Consider the following 18,169-nt stretch of genomic DNA (forward strand, 5'->3'; position numbering starts at 1 on the left):
AAGTTCGATATACCGTGGACCTGTAGTTCTTCCGAGGACTTCCAATGCTCGGTGACAGCTAGGAAATGACAATTTGCACTGTTTACAAATGAATCCAACCTTAATAGGATATTTCCAATTGATTGCAAGTTTAAATGAGCAAGCTTGTAAGAAATCGGGTTTGCAGTTATTGCTGAGCTTTTTCCCTTTCTTTCTGCTTCATGAGACGGAACAGAAAATTATTAATCCTAGTTCCTTCAGGCCAAATACTGGGTTCTTTGATTCTTTGGAAGTCGCTTGACATTACCGATATTTTAAAAGAGGAATACTCTTGATTCGTTGCATCAATAATAAATCAATGAGGTCATCTTTGTGTCTGTCATTTCTCCCTAATTGTTGGGACCTAACTTTGCGAATGACAGCGTCCGATTTTATATTCTGTAAATTTCCCTCTGAAAGAATTTTTGGGACCGATTGAAGAACTGTAGTTGTTCTATATCGAGAAGGTTTGGCATTTTTCAATTTGCCCATAACTATTTTTCTCTCGATTCCTTTTAAATATCTGGTAACCGTTTCTTTATGATTATAATTCAATGATGAACTCAATTGGGTTACCTTATGATCGCATTTGATATGTATTTTTTCTATTATATAAACAAATTTTTTACAACTATGTGTACAGTATGCGTATATTTTGTATATATCCTTTAATTTTAAATATCTTTTAGATTTTATATTAATGACACATACATTATTCACCTCCAGAAATGTTTTCTTTGTCAATAAAAATATGTAGTTATCACTGAGTTCTCCGTTACGTAAGATATCATCCATTTCAACTGATGTTACGATAAAGGAGCCTTCCACGATTTTGCAGTCTTTATACGATGGTGTTGGCCAATTATCCGTTCTCATATTTTTGGAATTCTCAGGTAAAATGTGATCTTTTTTTGCATGTGTTTGGCTCAAGCATATTAAAGAATTGGAATATATTCGTTTGAAGTTGAAATATGTTCGATTGATGTCATAGAGGAGATATGTTCTGCGCTGTTTTTTGCTTCCAAAACGTCATTTTCATTGCAATCGAACTCTGTTTTCTGAATAGGTGATAGTTTTGGTGGATTTTCCCTAGGATTAGAAGCGCTCAATGTACTTGGGTTATCATAAGAATTGTCGGATGGTCTGATTTGAAGAACAGAATTTTTTATGGGACTTGCTAATTTTGGGGTGGAAGCTATCTTGCTTGGGCGCGAGGTATTAGAATTTTTTATCACAATATTTTGCGACACTAAAATGGAAGGTTTTTGAAGATACAAAGAGAAAGATCTTGTGTTTCTCCTAATAAATGTAATGATGGCTTTACAGTTTGACTGTTTTCTATCTCCGAACAATGTAGAAGAACAATGTAGTATTATTTCGCTCGAAGCGGTTAGTTGTTTCAAATCTTCGAAAGAATAATTCGGATAATTTACCCTAAAAAACAAGCCTAGCTTCTTCTCATCAATATGAGAAGGTCTACCAGATTTCATATTCGAATCAATTAAGAAAATATAAATAAAATATATAAATAAATATTTATGAATAATCTATGAACATATATAAAGAACAAAAAGAAAAAAATTACAAGACACGAATTTCCAGTTCAAGATTCTTGAAGATCCTGTAGCAACTATCTATCCAAGAGAGGTGCCCTAACATTCATTTCTGTTGAAAAGTAAAAAATTTTGTAGTTTCTTGTATCTACGCGATTGACAATGGAATAAGCCAGGTGTACTTTGATCGATGGACTCAAAAAAGAAGTGAATGACTCGCACTGTATATCTAAGTTAGCACAGGGTCGAATACTATTTTCAATAAAATCAGATCATTATCACAAAACTGAATTAAAATTTTGACAGCTAATTATTGAATCAGGCACCGAAAAACAGAAATTATTATAACAACAAATTTTGCGTTATCTCTACAAGGCGTGTTCCACTGTTTGACAATAATACTTCAATTATGCATTAGAAAATATTAAAAAAATCATTACAAAACTTATATGAAATTCAACTTACTTCAACAAGCCGGCATTGCAGACTCGAGCTCACACATTCAGAAATCCGTTAACTGTGTTGCAGATAAAAGCCAGCGGGTAGAGGGTTCAATTCCAAACCAGATAGTTTCACAAGAGGTAATGAAAAGCCTTACAAATAATAGATTTCTATTTTTCTCGGAATCTAACACTTCATGTATGCCAAGGAAAGCATTACCATATTTATGTATGAAAATCGATCAATATATTAGGCCTTCACAGAAAAACACACAAAAAGGAAACTATTTGAAGTCAGTCCAGGATTCGGTTTATCTGATAAGTAAATCGGTCAGCTCAAAGACAAAAAATAAAGATCTTCCACTTTCGTTCGGTGGCAAGAACAATGATAACACAATATTTTGTCTTTGCGTAGGGATGTATTTACCCCACCAAGAAATTTCTTTAAATCGTCTTGTGACGTGAAATTTCGGAGGGGTTCGTATAATGTTTTTTTATGAGTGGTGTGATTGTCTGGTACGAAATTTTGGTAGTTCCGTTTCAAAACGGCCGTAATGCCTGTAATGGATAGTCGGGACATATTGCGCGAAAACCGCCATAAACGTGGGAGATGATGTTTTGGCGCCCTGAAAACATCATAAACCTAGTACCTAACACATGCAATCCAGACCTACCCGAGTAGCGACTTTATTGTCCCTATCTAGAGAGCCAGCTTGAGGTACCAGAATCAGAAAATAATTAGCAAGCAAATCTTCGCAACTCATTTTGATTATGCGCCGTATTGAGGATGTTCGGAATGATTAATTCCCATAAAAAAACCCGAGCAACGGTTTTTTTTTACACTTGTTACTGCATCAATAGAGTTCAACTTCAGAGGGTTGAAGGAGGGGTAGTTTTTGATGCACAAATTATTTCACCCTATAGATCGTGTTTAGTATGTTGGTAACAACCCATTTCCATCAAAAAACTACGAGCAACGGTTTTTTTCACACTTTTTACTGTATCAAGATATTTCAACTTCAGAGGGTTGAAGGGGGGTAGTTTTTGATGCACAATTTATTTCACCCTATAGATCGTGTTTAGTATGTTGGTAACAACCCATTTCCATCAAAAAACTACGAGCAACGGTTTTTTTTCACACTTTTTACTGTATCAAGATAGTTCAACATTAGAGGGTTGGAGGGGGGTAGTTTTTGATGCACAAATTATTTCACCCTATAGATCGTGTTCAGTATGTGGGTAAGAACCCATCTTCATAGAAAAACTCTGAGCAACGGGTTTTTTTCACTGTGCATCAAGATAGTTAAATTTCGGGGGGTTGGTGGGGGTAGTTTTCGATGCACAAATTATTTCACCCTATAGACTGTGTTTATAATGTTCTAAATAACCCATTCATATCAAAAAATCCCGAACAACAGGTATTTTTACAATCTGTATGGTAAAAGCGAAAATGAAAAAACCGTTGCTGGAAACCGTTGCTGCCTTCACACCCGTTCTAAAAACTCCTCATTAAAATATTTATTTTCTGTTTCATCAAAGTTATAATGACTGAGTTTTTCGAGTACCCTATCTTTCAGACTTTCGAATCTTTTATAAAAAGGACTTTTTTACTGTGAATTTTATGATGCAGGATTCACGTTTTCTTATGAAATACGAATTTTCAATGTTAAGGGTTGAAAATTCAACCCCGGAGCCCCATCCGAAGTCAATTTTTCTTATCAATATTTGATGCAATCGCCCTAAAGAATATTTACTGTGAATTTTATGATGCAGGATTCACGTTTTCATATGAAATAGGATTTTGGAATTGGAGGGTGGAAATTTCAATTAACCTATCCGATTCGAACGCTCAATATTCGATTAAATCTGAAAAAACAACGATTGAAGATTTGAAGTCTTCAATATACTGATAATTGAACTATGTCTCCCGTTATACATCCAATTCTCATGATGCAAACTGAATCAGTCTGTACGCCACTGGCTTCAGCGTTCGGGTGTTTCCGGAGATTTGGTCTGCTATCTCTGACCGTATTCACACCGGTCAAATTGCAGACGTGTGAACTAACCAACAAACCTATGTTCTGGGCCGCTGTGGTTTACACTTTTATGTGTGTAATTATAATTTTGTAACGTGCTCTCCAAAAATCTATGTGGATCTCGGTACCTAGAGAGACATATTTTATAATTTTATTCTGGAGAGTTTCGGTGTCCCTCTGACCACGACCATCCTTACATCGTCAGTAGTGGAGTCTATCATCTTCAACACCCAATGACCCTCCAAAACTCTGCCCCTATTGTATTTCCTGTGTCCAAATAGACTTTATCTATTTGGATAATATGTCCTGGTCCTCTAATAGGTGGAAGGTTCTCAATCATTTCAGATAAATGATCGACAGCCATTTATACCTGCATAGCATTCAAATTTATGAGTACTTACTTATCTAACAGATATAGCCCATTGAATCACTTGATTGCCCTTTTTTTCTAATTTTTGAAATAAGGTTAAAAAATTTACAATAAAATTAATTTATTATTGCGAAATCATACCATGCCGCTATGGTGCTCGAGCTTATCTTCTTATTGGGGTCAGAAGAATTTTTCAACACTTCTATTTGATGCATTACCTTCTCATAAGGCGTATCTTCGGTGAAGAAATACATTAAGCTTTAATGATATAATATTTTTTTTCCTCAAGTTCAATGGGCTTGCAGGCGTTTGCATTACCCAACAACAATTCAAAATATTATCCAACAAAAATTGAAACCACTTATCAACGCTGCATTACACGATCTCAGACAGACTCCTCACAAAACACAGGGACACATTGCGCTAAGGGGCTCATTAGAGCGACTTTTTCTTCTTACACAAACAAGAATAGTGCCACGGAAAGATAGAAAATCACACAGGGTTTATAAACAGAGGCAACAACGCAGCTAAAAATTGAGATCGAATGATCTGGCATGTTTATAAATAATTTCGTACACCTTCAAATTATTGAGAGATAATAAAAACTCAAGACTGAAAGGTTGGAAGTGGTCGTTTATTCGCGAGATGTCCTGAATGAACTTTGTGTTTTTAAATCTATGGTTACAACAGAAAAACAGAAGATGATTGGGGCTACCAATTTCTCCACAGTCACATAAATCGTTATCTCTCAATCTAATTTTATGAAGGTATTGTGGGCAAATTGAATGTCCACTTCTTAGGCGGCATATTGTTCTGAAGAATGAGCGACTGCTTTTAGCTGTGGAAAACCAAGTAGATTAAGGCAGATTTGGTTGAATATTTTTTTAAAACAGGCCCGTTGTGCTGGCTTGAAAGTCGTTCTCCCATTTTTTCATGCACTTCAGTTTAAAATCCTGGTAGAGGATACAGAATGGATACATTTCAAAACATTCAAAGGCTTCGAAGTAGCCGCCTGTAACGGTTTTCCTCGGTGTACTTGAGCGCCAGCTATTCTTTAAGGGAGAATAGCAAACCTATCCTGGTAGCTACTAGCCGAAGACAAGGTTCCTTGGTGTCTGGGGTGCTAGCGACAACCAGTGGAATTCAAAATCAACGCACACAAATTATATTTGTCGACTCTTACAAGGAAACACAAATGGCACTATTATATAATTCGTACAGTGAAAGACTCGAAATCAGTGAATTTACAGGGCAAAACGGACGGAATGAAACGGGATCCGATCTCAAAAGTTATACGGGGGACTTGTTCGTCAGCCAGAACCTAAGACGTACACTTAACGGACAGATATCGGATTTCAGCCAGGTATGGGGTTGAAAAATTACAACACAGAGTTACGACGGCTCACCCTTAGGCGCGTTTGGCACTCCCCGGGTATCCACACCAGCAGAATGCCTCCCTAACCGTAGGGGTGAACACAGGAACAAGGTAAAAGACGGAAAAATGAGGAAAGGGTGCGCCACACCAAAATGCCTTCGGTACCCCCCGGGTATCCACACCAGCAGGGTACTTTAACGACAGTAGGGGTGGAACTAAGAGAGATGGGAAATTTCAGGGAAGGGTGAGCCACCCCAAAGTGCCTTCGGTAACTCTAAAGAAATCTTCCAACACGGCAGCAAGACAAGCTTTTACGGCGGACGGCACTAATTAATCGCAAATCAATCGTGAGTAGTAAGTCGACATCAAGTTAATCGTAAGTGAAGTGACCTGCGGGGGAACATCTGATTCATTGAATCCTGAAGTGGAAATTTGAAATTCAAAAACAAAATTACTTAAAAATGAAAACTAAAATAATTATTCTAAAATGAGGGGGTAGGTTTGAAAAACCATTCTCTCATTACACGCCTTTTCAACATAATCTACCTTTTCGTTCGGAGCAATACCGATATGTGCCTTGACCCACAAAAATATTACCTCGATGTTTTTATTGGCTAACATCTGGAGATTAGCATATACGTCACGATGGATCACGGTAAAGTGCGGATTTTCTCGAAGAGAGAAGAGCACTTTGACTATCTGAGGCAATAAAAAACTTTTGGGACCTGGAATTCTCGGTCAAATCCAAAATGTGTATTAGTGCCAAATAGATGTCATACAATTCTCCATTGAACACTGAATAGTGTTTATTAAAGGTGTCCTGGAGGTATATGTCAAGTGTTGCATCATATACATCTACCCCAACGAAAGAGGTTCCTATCTTTGAAGCATCCGTGAAACTCCGGTGACAGTCGGTTAAGTAGTTTTCATCAATCACAGCGTGAAAATCCAAGGTGGTGATGATTTTTTTTCTATATTCTGCAGTGTAAACAGGAAGTTTATTGTCGATGATTAGTTCCTCTGAGTTGGGCTCATAACTTGAAATATACGGAGGTTCCTTTTTAATGATCCAAAATCTGTTTGTCAAGGTATATAATATTTCAATAAACCAATATCGAAAGAAGGAAAAAAGTAAATGCTTACGCAAACACAAGGTGCATCCCCAATTTCCACTCGGCGATAAAGGTTCCGGTAGCACCAGATAAAGATTTTCCGCATCTATTTTTGGTGCACCGGAATTTCCCACAATTCCCATCGTTGTAGAGGGTCTCGGATTTTCTTCGATGAGTCGGACAATTAAGAGATTGTGGCAATAATCCACAATCTCGCATTATCGTCACAGCTTCCTGGGCCGTCCTAGGCAAGTTGAAGTAACTCCACTTTCTGTCCATCGTTTCGAAAATTCAAATTTAATTAAAATCTCAACTGCGTCGTCTCAGAACAAGATCGGCATAGATGATGAGGGATCGATGGAAATCAAAATAAGGTAAGGGGAGGCAATGAACCATAGAAACATTATGACATATTGAATTTTATTCTATATTCATCATATAACCTAGAAATATTCAATCGAGTTTGTCAAAATATATGGAAAATACAGAAATTTTCAAATATTCATATCTCCCAAAGTATAAGCTTGCCGAAGTTGACACTGGTACCAATGGATTTTTCATGAAAAACTGCTTATACAAAAAAATTACTGTCAAAATCGGTTCTCTCAAAATTACTTGTAGTTATTCAGTTATTTTGTTTTTTTTACCATTGTTCTTCTTGGAGAAAAACGGAATCAAACTCCGTCTGTGTTTTGCAATAACTCTTCTCTTTGTGCATCGACTTTAAGGAATTTGCAGTATAAATTCCTTGTGCAAAGCTAAAGTTTTTTTTCTTATCTGGCGAATAACTCTGCTGCATTTCTGATTGACTTTTCCTTCCATTATGATATTTTTAGTAATGGAGAACCAATTTTCAACTACCGCATTGCTGAGACGTTTTATTGGCTGCCTCAGTAATATCCCACTCCACATCGGCAAGTATGTGAAATATTTTTTAAGGCACACGTCGTTTAAAAATTTCCGATTGCAATATGGGTTTTTCTCACCAATTTGTTCCGAGGTTGTTTGTTTATTCAATTCTATATTATATAATAAAAACCAATTATCGGGAATTTGGACTTTTATTGTGAATGCTAAATTACCTTAAATCTTCGCCGACGTTTCGGACACAAACTTGTTCCTTTATCAAGGCTAAAATGTAACAAAGTATAAAATTGCAGAGTTCACCCGGAAGAGCACGAAACAGGTACCCACCTCGAATTTTCATTAATTTAACATGTAAGCTTTTGGAAGAATGATCATTAATTTTAAAACTTTGCAACTCATTTGGTGAGATTTTTCTCTATCTTTCGGAAGTACGTGAACATATGAACGGACAACAAAGTTTTAGGTTGGAGCATAGAATAATGTTTTTTGTTTTTTCTTTTCTCAAGGTTTGTGATCCAGGTGGGCATCCGAATCCCGTCCTCCCAAGCGCCATCCGCATCAACATGATTAAAACAGTGTGATGTAGAAATCAAAAAGGATTTGACAAACAATCCACAAATCAATATAACACACATAAACAATCAATTGGGCAACAATACAAATACAATGATGTTACATAAATCTTCAAATATAATTTCGACAGATCACAGTTATTCGAGCATTACAAAGTTTTCTGAATATTAACAACATTAAAAATATATCACAGCACTACTACCTTCCAAAGATTAAAGAATACTATTCTTAAACAATTTCATTTTTGATGAGAAATATAGTCAAAAACCATCCACCAACCATTACTCTAAGTTCTACCATTATTATTCATTAAACTATCATAAATTTTGCTGAGGTGTTGAGTATCCTCTCTGAAGTTAACTGTGTTGTGCGTTCTGATGTGAATCATTTCACTAATTAACCTTCTGTTGTAATGTTGTTCTACGTCCAATATTGTAACCCCGCCAAAGTCAAATCTGTGTCCTTCTGTGTGAGTGTGTGTCGTCAGTGCCGTCTTTTGTGTATTGTCAAATTTCCTTGAGTCAATAGTATGTTGTCTGATTCGTTCTTGTAGAAGTTGTTTTGTTTGTCCTATGTAGCATTTTTGGCAATTAGAGCATTCAATCTTATAGACCAGTTCTGATTGTTTCAAAAGAGGTGTTTTGTCCTTTAATTTGGTGTAAAACAATCTTTTATTATCCATTTTGTTATAGAACGCTGCAGTACAATTGTGTTCTTTAAAAATTTTGTTAATTTTATATGACAAAATTGGGTAGAATACTAACTTGGAAAATTTTTTCAATGTGGTCTGTGATGACGATGTTTGTTGGTGTGGTCTGTCTGTATTGTCCTGAGTGTCAGCATTTTTTGTCACATTTGGTCTTCTTGTTTGTCGATAGTTATTGATACATGTTTTTACATAATGTATCGGATAGTTATTACTTGTCAGTATTTTTGTGACCTTTTGGAGATTTTCAAAATGATATTCTTCATTACTCAACACCACTGCTCTGTTTATTAAATTCATTGCAATGTTTTTCTTTTGTGAGGCACTGTGGTTGGAAAAGAAGTTAATACATCTATTTGAATTTATGGGTTTCATGTACCAGTTAGTTTTGAGTTCATTTTTATCTCTGATTATTACTATGTCCAAGAAGGTAATTCTAAAATTTGATTCTCTTTCCAAGGCAAATACAATGTTTCTGTGAAATGAGTTAAATACGTCGAGAGTTTCTTCGGTTTTGTTTTTGGGAACCAAGATTAGGGTATCGTCAACATATAATCTTAACAGTGGAATTGCAAAATCCAATCTTGCGACCGCAAAATCAAACAAAGCATGCATTATCAAATTTGCGAAAGTGGTACTTTGTGGATTGTTTGTCAAATCCTTTTTGATTTCTACATCACACTGTTTTAATCATGTTGATGCGGATGGCGCTTGGGAGGACGGGATTCGGATGCCCACCTGGATCACAAACCTTGAGAAAAGAAAAAACAAAAAACTTTATTCTATGCTCCAACCTAAAACTTTGTTGTCCGTTCATATGTTCACGTACTTCCGAAAGATAGAGAAAAATCTCACCAAATGAGTTGCAAAGTTTTAAAATTAATGATCATTCTTCCAAAAGCTTACATGTTAAATTAATGAAAATTCGAGGTGAGTACCTGTTTCGTGCTCTTCCGGGTGAACTCTGCAATTTTATACTTTGTTACATTTTAGCCTTGATAAAGGAACAAGTTTGTGTCCGAAACGTCGGCGAAGATTTAAGGTAATTTAGCATTCACAATAAAAGTCCAAATTCCCGATAATTGGTTTTTATTATTGATAACATGGACGAAAATCCTGATACAGATCTAGGTATATTATATATTTCTAGAAAGTATTTGTAATATGGGCTACTCTTATATACTAGGTGGGCTTGTTAAAACGAAACAGGCGAGATAACGGGCGGAATAAATTTATTTCGAAAAAATGCTCGAACACGTCGATTTTTGTTTCGAGGGGGATAACTTTTAAGGTCAAATTCACAACTATATCGCTTCAACCCTTAGTGTTAGAACACCAACTCCTAAATTTTGAATAGGAAAGATAGGGTGAGTGATATCTCATTTGAAATTTCTTTTTATTCTGAAATCAGCGTATTAATTTTTTTCTCATTCAATGCATTTGCTTTCGAGATATACAATTTTGAATTTCGTACAGTACCAGTCATTCCGCTAACCATGCTATGTGAAATCATCAATTAATTGACTAACTCATTCTGTGGTTACGATGGTAACCATTAATTGTCAACATTAGACAACGAAATAATTATTATTGGTAATTACTTTCTTCAACAATTAAGGTGGTTGTCTGGTCTGTTTCGTTGTAAAAAGCCCACCCTTTATTAAGCCTTCGTCTTTATTTATCGCATCTTTGAGTTCAGAGCAATATTCATTTTCTATGTCTAATAAAGTTTTTTTATCTAATGACGTTTTCAATAGTCGAACCATTACTGTGTTAACTGAATCATTCAAATATTCGGAATTCAAAAGTATTACAAAATGCTGAGTTTGTTTCACGGGAGTAGGGCAGGTAATAAAACGACCAAGTGGAACTAAGCCAAAGTTTCGTCCATATATTTGGACTTCCTCAAGGCTACAGAGATGAGTACAGAATGTGTCATTAGTCAAAGCACTACATAAAGGTATAAATAAATACAGAAAAGAATGACAACAAAGTGGAAAACAAAATACAACACCAATCTTACCAAGTTCGTTAGATCAAATATAAGATGGATGTTTCAAATGTTTGCAGAGACACTTTGCTGAGCAGAATAAAACTTAGGCACATCGAAATATATGAAATCATCGAACCATAAACAAATAATTTCAAACTCATTTATATTAAATAATGATGCTATCAATTCTTTTATGAATTTTCGACAAACAAGGTCGCTATAATGGGCTCTAACGTCATTACTTATTACTAAAAAAAATGAGAACAACATATGTGCATTTCGGTTATATTATTCAAATTATACGTCTCGTCAAATAAAGATCGATACGTAAGTTCAAGGTATTTTTTTTAAGTCATATTATTCCAAAATAAAGTGATTGCGTTTATTAGGGGAAAGCTGAAATCAGTTACCGATATTTTGAATAAAGGCCATTTTTGTTTGTTTTCAAGAGCGAAATATTTGAATTTTGCTAGCCACGAGCCAATTAATACTGCATCATGATCGCAGCTTATCATTTCAAATATGGGAAAAACTATGGTTAAATTCAGTTTTTATCACTGCTGTATAATAGAAATTTTTTTTTATAGCGGACGGTGATTTTCTGACTATGCTTCCAGTGGCATCAAGATGTATTGTTATATCTTCACCGATATCAATAAGTTGTGAAATTATTTCCAGCTGTTGTACACTGAAAATATTTCCAGCTGTTGTACACTGAAAATATATACATAAAGAGGTTGTCCTACAACTTTCAAATAAGAGTAATTATCCCTCTGCATCAGAATAAGATCAACAAGGTCATCATTATCATGATCATATTCGGTTTCATATTCGTAACGCTTTTCTTGAAAATTTTTCTGGCAGTTCCTTTTAAGTGTCGAGTTATTTTATCTGTATGACTGAAATTGAGCGAGGAGCTGAGAACAGTTACCTTATGATCGCACGTCAAAGAAACATGATTTATAATCAGAATGAAAACTTTACAATTTTGTGAACAGTAAACAATAAACAAACATTATTGACTTTCTTGAATTTTTCAGCAATTATATAATTCCAAGTACCACCAATTAATTTTTTGTCTCTACATATGGCATCGAATTCATCTTGGGTTAAAATAAAGCTACCTTCGAGGAACTTACAGCTGTTGTATTTGGGTCGCCGCCAGTTTTGTATCTTCAGATTTCTTGATTCCCTAGGTAAAATTATATCGACTCTTTCATCCCGATTATTCAAATTGAAACGTAATATTGAATCTTGAATATTTTCACTGTCATCAGTGGTAACTTTTTCACTATTCCTATAAACAGATTTTTCCCAATCGGTTTCACTTATATCGCCAGAAGGAGATGAACTAATAGCGTCTGTTTTGGATGATTCGACGTCATTTGTTTCTATTGAAATTTCTTTTTCGCCTTGATATGCAGCAGGAAGGAAGTATTGTGAGTCTCATTTCCGGAGGAATGATGTTATTAAAAATTACATTGATTTTTTCATTTTTCTGTACTTGACGTACGAAATCGTCTGATGGAATATGTGGGCTACATTGGTCGTTCGAAGCTTTCCAAATAACTCTCCAGTTATTTGGAAGTTTGAAATCCATTAAGTCTCATCTGAGATTTACCTAACCGTGCGCAATATATTTCTTTTTTTTTTCTATTCTTATTAGTGTTCTTCATGTTCAAAATAGAACAGATATCGGAAAGAATAGAGCTCTTCACTGAAGGATGCACTTTGTCCAAATCAGTCATTTGCAGTTTTTTCATAGTAATTATCTGGGATACACGCGAAATACATGACTTTTCTTATTTTCGATTTTTTTCGTCACTTTTCAAGTCTGATTGATATCGTTTGAGTGTTCGTAAAACCAAATACCGCTTCTTGTAATCGATACAGCCGAAAATAAACTCCCAAGCATCAAAGATTTCTTTACTGGATGGTGTTATGGAGCCCAGATCTTTCGGAAATCTATGCTCCATTACATATTTCTTGAGAAGATTAGTGTCAAATGAAACTGGGCGAACCCTGTTGAATACCTAAATCGAAAAATAATAAAAAATATCCGTTTCGCGTGCAACTGTGGATATATTAGCAAAAAACTACATGATGTACCGTTTCTACAGGTTTCGGCAATATGAACGGAAGAATTGATGAAAGAGAAAAAATATTATTACCCGTAGAAAGGGTTAAACAAATTATCAAGTCGTCCTCCAATTGTGGGAGAAATTGCGAGATATGAAAGCTCAAAGTCATGCCTCCAAGATTAAATCGATAACCAATTGTTTTTAAAATATATGATTACATACGAGATGTGATAGTTATCTGTTTCCGCCTTTAGTCGTATCACGTCCTTCTTTCAATACAGATTGATGTGGAATATAATAATACCTCTTCGCTGAACTATTTGAGCTAGCAATTTTCATATGACCTAGCGCAATGTATTCCTGCATGAATTCTTTATACATAGTGCTGAGCTTTTCATCTTTATCCAGCTTGTTTTCCAATTAAAATAGTCGTGCCAGTGTCCTCTGCTTCGATTCTCCTAGCTGAGTTGCACTTTTATTGAATGGAAGTTTCACAGTATAACCGTGTTCGTCCCGTCCAACGGTTTTGGAGTAAAATTCTTCAATGAAAGTATCGTCGTTTGTTGTTTCCTCGAAATTTTCTGCTTCTTCGATGTTTCAGAATTTTGTAAGTTGTGAATTCTCATTCAAATTCGTAATCAAGCTTGCTACACGGAGTTGTGGACTCGATGATGCGGTGCCGCTGATAATCCATCTGAAGTGAGTGTTTTGTGTCAGTAGCCCATCCTCTGTTGCCTTGAATCCAGACTTCATATACTTGGGAAAGTATTCTATTCCGAGTAGAACGTCGATTGGACCAGGTACATGGAATAGTGGATCTGCGAGTTGTATATTATCCCAGTAGTTCTTGGTATAAAGGTGAGTGCATGGCATAGTGTTACGAATTGAATATAAGGTGCCATGGCTGTCAGGAAGACAGTTCTAAAAGGTGAAAGAAAATAAAGACGAATTAGTTAGTTGTAGTGTTGTGTAAAAATAAAGGATCTTTTGGAACTGTTAATTAATATTTTAACTGAAAACGAACCCCAGTTTCGTAACAGTTGGTGTCAGAAGTGGGATAAATAGGACTATCTTTCAATGTAATTGGCAGAAATTAGTAAATTCATCCAAATCTAAAGCAATTGCGACACATAGATTAGATGAATCATGATGTGTTCAAAATGGGTACCAGTGTATTTAGTATTACTGATACCGGTTTATTTTCGCCTATAGAAGATAATAACCCAGTTTTTGTGATAGGTAACGGAGTTACAAGACGAGGTGTTTCATGTTAAGAGAAGAGATCTGACAGACCCTCCTGGAGGAATATTTCGTATAGAGATCCTATCTTCAAGGCAATGTGGGCACAATGGGATTTCCTGGTTGTGAAAAATGGACTACACAAATGGGTAGAAGGAAGAACATAGGTTAAGTTTTGAAAGGAATTCATGAGTTAAAATCAGAAGGACATCTGGGAGTCCACAAAACCTTCGACAAAATCAAACAGAGATTTTAATGGGTTCAATGCAGGGATGATGTAGAAAGCTGGTGCAGAAGTGTCAAGAATGTGGTGCCACTAAAGGTCCAAAGACACGGTCCAGAGGCTGTAGCTGGACCCTTTCTTGTAACGGACGTAGTGATTTGCAATAGTTGAGTCCAGTTTTCTTAGCATGAGATATGCAATTATGTCTTTCCATTTGTTTATATTCATGTTTCTCAGGACTTCTGTACTTTCCCTGATAGAGTCGTGTAATTTTTTCATCGCTCCTGCTGATTCAGAATATGAGGTGAATATGAGGAGATTGTCCATGTGTTTATTGAACAGGATCTTTGGGTTGTTGTATCTTTCCTCTATGAGTTTTTAGACGGTTTGATAGTTGGAAGATGATATTTCCAGATGTTGGATAATTCTGGCGGGCTGTCCTCTGAGATTTGTCTTCAGTAGTTGCAATTATTCTACAGCTCCGAAGGATCTGTTGTTCTCTACCACTTGTTTGAATAGATCTCTGAAGTTGGACCGTGCGTCATACAGTCCAGTGAACATTGGAATGGTTATAGTTGGATTAAGATTAATTTTCGAGGATCTTGGTGAATTTTCTTTTCGGATATCGGTTATTATTTTGGCTTTGGTTTTTTCGTATTTTTCACTTGCCTCATCGAAGTATCCATTTTTTGATTATAATTCTGCGTCTTCTGTTCTCAGAGTTAATTTTGATTTCCAGAGAGACAATTTCTGACCATCTTCTTTCCATATTTTGTTGTTTGACCTTCAGGAGTTCGTACTGACTTTCCTCCTCCAGTAGGCTGTTGATTTTGTTCATATCATTCAGGAATAATTTAATGCTCGACATCTGTTCTTTGATTATTCGGGAATCGGAAATTAATGGTTCGTGGCTATTTCCTTCCGTCGTAAGTCCATTTTCCAGAAGTTTTTGCTCTATTTTTTCCAAATGGGAAATTGCTTGTTGATATATCTTTTCGGCTTGCCCATATACGTCCATGACATGGTATTAATGGGTTTTCGGAAGTTCTTGTAGCAGCTTCTGATGAATTTCTTTAGAGTTATCCCATTCTTCATTCAGTTGTGCCATCTTCCTGCTGAAGTATTCTTCGGTTTTTCTCGATGGTGAATCTTTTTTCATATTGGTGTGAGCCCTTTTTATGGCTTTTGCCGTTTTGAGCTGCTCGGCTCGGGTTTGTTCCTTGTGGATCCTGGATACAGTGGGTGTTGTCCCTTGTGGTTGAGTCAAAGGTTTGTGTATTCAATGACTCTTGATTGATGTGAGTCTAGTGGATGTATTTCTCTGGTGGTTAAGTCAAAGGGTTGTAAGTCCGATGACTTGGTTGATGTGGGTCCAGTGGATGTATTTTCCTGTTGGTTGAGTCAAAGGTTTGTGAGTCTGATGACTGCTGTTTGATGTGGGTCCAGTGGATGTATTTCCCTGGTGGTTGAGTCAAAGAGTTGTGATTCAGATGACCGCTGCTTGATGCGGGTCCAGTGGATGTATATCCAAGTCTCTGGTGGTTGATTGCAGGCTCTAAGGACCAATGTTGGGTTTGTATATCAATTCGACCTCAAGTTTTTAGAGTTTTGGGTTGGTGAAAACTTAGGGACTCGAGGATTGAGATTGATATGCTGATCACGTGATGATGAACGTTCATTTTCTAATCTGACAAACTATATATAGTAAAATTGTACAATGACGTCAAGACCACCTAATCGAACTCGAATTACATTTTGCATATTCAGTACATAGTACATTTTTCTTCACTCTCAATATCGCTGCAGTTCGATTAAGAAATGTTAGATATTAAAAAACTATTGCAATTGCTGAGTCCATTGTCTCGCCTGGCCTACATACATAGGAAATAAAATAAAATAATTTCTAATGGCAATATTTGATTGAATTGAGTGTATGAATTTATTGATATATCTAATTTTGGATATTTATTGTACGTTTCGTACAAGAACATGCGTATGAAAATTTTCAATTTTTATCACAATGTCATCAGTCTCAAAAATCACAGCATTTATTCACTTTTGAAGGCACCGATCTACCAGTATTATCGATTTTTGTATCGAATGAGAGTTACTCTTGGTGTTATTTGTGGGTACCCCAAATTTGATTTGATTGAGGAAGTAATAAAGTATAAAATTGCTAGAATACCGTATATTGGTTTGCACCAGCATTATTACAGAGATTTTGCTTCACTGACATCTTGCAAAATAATTTTTGCAAAGTTTACAGAGTTTTTCTAAAGTGGCGCAGCAATCCCTGTGGAAAATATCTCAAAAAAATTTCACACTGCACGCTCGCTGATCTTTTTTCATCTCTACATATGAGACAAACATTATTTTGGAAGTTATCTGCACTCTTTTATAAAATTTGTTTGGGATCATTTCTGAAATTGTCCATATTTGCTGGCTTCAGCAGACATTCGCTGTTTATTATGACCCACCGTATAAACACCACAGTTGTATAAATCCGTCAGTTTAATATACGATATTTCCTGAATATTGAATTTAGATTTGAAACCGGTATCTTTGAACTTATTATACAGGGTGATTCATAACTATTGGGACATAGGCTAAGGGCAGATTGTTTGGACCAAAATATTGCGATAGGACCAAATATACCTCAATAAAATATTACTGTGGAAAAAGATAGAGGGTGTTAAAGCTGAATTTTTTTTTTTCGTTTTTTGCTAATAATTTCACTGTATATTTTTTCATCCGTTTTTAAGAAAAACACAATTGAACAGTTCAGAGCATCGAACGGGGGATTTGAAGTAACGATTTATTTATGTTATTTATTTATTTCGACGATGACCCATAATTAAAAACAATGTATTATAAAAAGAATAAACTTAAATTAAATGTTCTACGTGGCCTCCTCCGACTTCTATGCCTTTTCTAATTCTTTTAATAAAGGACTTTCGAAGAAAATATTATTCTGTCCCCTTATAAAAAATTCAACTTTAACGCCTTCTATCTTTTTCCACAGCAATATTTTATTAAGGTATATTTGGTCCTATCGCCATATTTTGGTCCAAAAAATCTGCCCTTAGCCTATGTCCTAATGGTTATGAATCACCCTGTATATTTGGATGAAACTTTTAAATGTTTCCATAAATTCCAACACATTCAACATTTTCCTATCGGGTCATTGAAAGTGAATGAACTGTACTGGAAATCAACAAAAGCTATAACCCAATGATTGGGACTACCAACGATTCCAATAATAATTGGAAGAATTACTATTATTCTTTCAGATATTTCTGGAAAATCATCTAAAAAATCCTGAACAATATCTTTACAATAATAAAATATTGCATAAGCTTGATTTGTATTGAGTAGTTTGTATAATCTTCATCGGTGTTGTGTGATTTTAATATTGCTCTCAAGCAATAATTAAAAGTGGAAATCTGTCAACCACTGGAAATCTTCAAATTCCAATTCCGTAGGGATGCCCGAATTAAACTTAGCTACTACATACTTAGTTCCATACATATTCTCTACATCCCTTATATTAATCCAAATTACTCACAAGCCCGTTTTCATGGAA

Source organism: Coccinella septempunctata, chromosome 2, assembly GCF_907165205.1.
Source record: "Coccinella septempunctata chromosome 2, icCocSept1.1, whole genome shotgun sequence".
Lineage (NCBI taxonomy): Eukaryota > Metazoa > Arthropoda > Insecta > Coleoptera > Coccinellidae > Coccinella > Coccinella septempunctata.